Below are 4,295 nucleotides of genomic sequence, written 5' to 3'. Positions count from 1 at the left end.
ACTTAGACATTGGCTACCCCAAATGGGGGAGCTACAAAGGCAAGAAGTGACTGGCTTACAATCTTTCAAGAGGGATCCTAGTTCCAGACAGGGCGGGGGAAGGTAGAATTTCCACTGAATGTTTTCCAGTCTGTTGGGACGGGGATAATGAAAGGAGATGGGGATGACTCTTGTGGTACAATAGTGAATAATTGCTATCAAGACTAACTGTGAGGGTCAGAAATGTAAAGGTAGATATTTTGTAATAAAGAGGGGAGTGACTAATTTTACAGGAGTAGAGGTTCCTGGGACCATCAAGTGAGAAAAGCAGAGAGCGGCACCCTAACCAGAGAAGCAGGGACACCAGAAATGGAGGGAGAAATGATGATGTGGACAGATGGAGTGGCTGGGGACACTGGACTCAGGGAGGGAGAGGGGCTGGCCTGTGGGGTGTACTCTTTGGTTGTTTGATGACGCATGGAGGGGATTGTAATCATTGCAATGAAATGAAATATAATAGGATGAATGCAAAACTGATGTTCTCCCGTGTAAACCCACATATTCGCAATAAAAACTTAAAAGAAAAAAAAAAAGAACATATCAAGATCAGTCATGAGGTACAATGCTGTCTGTGATAGGATAATATCCATGCACCTACAGGGAATATCAGTTAATAACACTATTATTCAAATCTACGAACCAACCACTAAAGCCAGTGAGGATGAAATAGAATTCTACCAACTTCTTCAATCTGAAATTGATCAAACATGCAATCAAGTTGCATTATTGATAATCACTGGTGATTGGAATGCAAAAGTTGGAAACAAAGAGGAAGAATCAGTAGTTGGAAAATAATGACCTTGATGATAGAAATAGTGATGGATATTGCATGATATAATTCTGAAAAATCAATGATTTGTTCATTTCAAATCCCTTCTTTAGACAGCATAAGAGACGGACCTCACCAGATGGAATAAACAGAAATTCACTACATCTATGGAAAAAGATGATGGAAAAGCTCCATATCATCAGCCAAAACAGGCCAGGGGCAGATTGTGGAACAGACCATCAATTGCATATATGCAAATTCACACTGAAGCTAAAGAAAATAAAACAAGTCCACGAGAGCCACATATGACCTTGAATATATCCCATGTGAATTCAGAGATTATGTGAAGAACAGATTTGATACATTAGACACAAAAGACCAAAGACCAGAAAAGTTGTGAGATGATATCAAGAACATTATACAGGAAGAAAGCAAAAAGTCATTAAGAAGACAAGAAAGAAGGAAAAGGTCAAAATGGATGTCAGAAGAGTCTCTGAAACTTGCTCTCCAGCATAGAGATGCTAAAGCAAATGGAAAAAATGAGAAGGTACAAGAGCTGAAAAGAAAATTTCAAAGGTCAGTTCGAGAAGATAAAGTCAAATATTACAACGAAATGTGCAAAGATCTGGATTTAGAAAACCAAAAGGGAAGAACACGTTCAGCATTTCTCAAGCTGAAGAAACTGAAGAAAAAATTTAAGCCTTGATTTTTGTTACTGAAGGATTCTCTAGGCAAATTATTGAATAATGCAGAAAGCATCAAAAGAAGATGGAAGGAATACACAGTCACTGTACCAAAAGGAAAGGGTCTCTCTTGCCCTGGATCTTGCATCTGGCTCATGATGTCTGACCTCCAGTTCGTGAACTTTCGGCCTATCACCGGACCTGATTCACCAACTCCCTCAGCCTCAGCTCCTGAGACTATGTACCTATGTACAAAGAGTGAATCATGACCCATGAAGAACACCATGCGGCCCAAACCCTGGGGATTGGCAAAGCCATTGTCATGTTAAATTCTGGTGGAGATGCCCAAGGTATGATTGCTGACATCAGGGCTGTGGTCCGAGTTGGTAACTTTACCTGGTGCTCAGGTCTTCTTTGTCCATGACAGTTATCAAGGCCTGGTGGATGGTGGAGATCACATCAGGGAAGCCACATGGGAGAGTGTTTTGATGATGCTTCAGCTGGGAGGCACTGTGATTAGAAGCGCCCAGTGCGAGACTTCCGGCAGCAAGAGGGATGACTCCAGACTGCCCACAACCTGGTGAAGCGTGGCATCACCAAACTATTTCATTGGGGGTGATGGCAGCCTCACTGGGGCTGACACCTTACGTTCCGGGTGGAGTGACTTACTGACTGATCTCCAGAAAGCAGGTAAGATTGCAGAAGAGGAGGCTAAGAAGTCCAGCTAACTGAACATCGTGGGTCTCGTTGGCTCGATTGACAATGACTTCTGTGGCATGGACTCGGCCCTGCACCGGATCATAGAAGATCGTAGATGTCATCACTACCACTGCCCAGAGCCACCAACGGACATTTGTGTTAGAGGTGATGGGCTGGCACCGTGGATAGATACCTGGCCCTCTTCACCTCTCTCTCCTGTGGGGCCGACTGGGTTTTTATTCCTGAGTGTCCACCGGATGATGACTGGGAGGAACACCTTTGCTGTTGTCTCAGCGAGACAAGGACCCGTGGATCTCATCTAAAAATCATCATTATGGCTGAGGGTTCAATTGACAAGAATGGGAAACCAGTCGCCTTAGAAGCCATCAAGAATCTGGTGGTGAAGCGTCTCGGAAATGACACCTGGGTCACTGTTTTGCAGCACGCGCAGTGGGGTGGGACACCATCAGCCTTCTACCGGATCCTGGGCAGCTGGATGGGTGTGGAAGCAGTGATGGCACTTTTAGAGGGCACCCAGGAACCCCCAGCCTGTGTAGTGAGGCTTTCTGGTAATGCCTGCTCCTCATGGAGTGTGTCCAGGTGACCAAGGATGTGACCAAGGCCATGGATGAGAAATCTGAAGAAGCCATGAAGCTGAGAGGCCAGAGCTTCATGAACAACTGGGAGATATACAAGCTTCTAGCTCACGTCAGACCTCCAGTGTCTAAGATTTTTTCCCACACTGTGGCTGTGATGAATGTGGGGGGGGGGGCCCTGCTGCAGGCATGAATGCCGCTGTCTGTTCCACTGTGAGATTCAGCCTTATCCAGGGCAACCGTGTGCTTGTGGTGCATGATGGCTTCGAGGGCCTGGCCAAGGGTCAGATCGAGGAAGCTGGCTAGAGCTGTGTTGGGGCCTGGACTGGGCAAGGTGGCTCTAAACTTGGGATTAAAGGACTGTACCCAAGAAGAGCTACAAACAGATCAGTGCCAACATAACAAAGTTTAACATTCAGGGCCTTGTCATTATTGGGGGGTTTGAGGCTTACCCAGGGAGCTGGAGCTGATGGAGGACAGGAAGCAATTTGATAAGCTCTACATTCCATTTGTGGTCATGCCTGCTACTGTCTCCAACAATGTCCCTGGTTCGGACTTCAGTATCAGAGCCGACACAGCGCTCAAAACTATCTGCATGGCCTATGACCGTATCAAGCAGTTGGCTGCGGGCACCAAGCAGCGGGTGTTCATCATTGAGATGGGTGGTTACTGTGGCTACCTGGCCACCATGGTGGGGCACCCTACATTTATGAGGAACCCTTCACCATCCGAGACCTGACGGCAAATGTTGAGCATCTGGTGCAAAAGATGAAAACAACTGTAAAAAGGGGCCTGGTGTTAAGGAATGAGAAGTGCAATGAGAACTATACCACTGACTTCATTTTCAACCTGTATATTAAGGAAGGCAAGGGCATCTTCAATAGCAGGAAGGACGTACCTGGCCACATGTAGCAGGGTGGGAGCCCAGCTCTATTTGACAGGAATTTTGCCACTAAGATGGGAGCCAAGGGTATGAACTGGATGTCTGGCAAAATCAAAGCAAGCTCTCATGATGGGTGGATCTTTGCAAACATTCAAGACTCAGGCTGTGTTCTGGGAATGCGTAAGAGGGCCTTGATCTTTCAACCAGTGACCGAGTTGAAGGAACACACTGATTTTGAGCATCGCATTCCCAAGGAACAGTGGTGGCTGAAGCTGAGGCCCATCCTGAAAATCCTAGCCAAGTATGAGATAGACTTGGACACCTCAGAGCATGCCCATTTGGAACACATCAATGGAAAGCGGTCTGGGGACGCTCCTGTGTAAACAACTCTTTGCAGTGAAGGGAACACATGTTATGATCATGGTCGACTTATCTGTTGGTAGATCTAAGTCTACAATTCTCAGTGTTTTAGCTCATTTTTCTTTACGTTTCCTTTCATTCTGTCTGTAACTGCAGCCATGATCAGCTTTGGCCAGGGGGCGGTGAGTGGAAGCTCCTGCTAGGTAGAATTTCTCATGATTCCTACCTCAGCTTCAACTGTCCCATAAGGCTGAGCTCTGGTGTCA

General features: G+C 46.1%; 1 pseudogene; it reads left to right on the top strand.

Annotated features, from left to right (window-relative positions):
• Positions 1–1,738: 1,738 nt before the first annotated feature.
• Positions 1,739–4,052, top strand: LOC102834458 (annotated as a pseudogene).
• Positions 4,053–4,295: the final 243 nt, after the last annotated feature.

The sequence above is a fragment of the Chrysochloris asiatica genome, unplaced genomic scaffold (assembly GCF_000296735.1).
Source record: "Chrysochloris asiatica unplaced genomic scaffold, ChrAsi1.0 scaffold00089, whole genome shotgun sequence".
In the NCBI taxonomy this organism is placed as follows: Eukaryota; Metazoa; Chordata; class Mammalia; order Afrosoricida; family Chrysochloridae; genus Chrysochloris; species Chrysochloris asiatica.
Note: the sequence above shows the minus strand (reverse complement) of the source record. Positions and strands in the feature narration are given on the sequence as shown.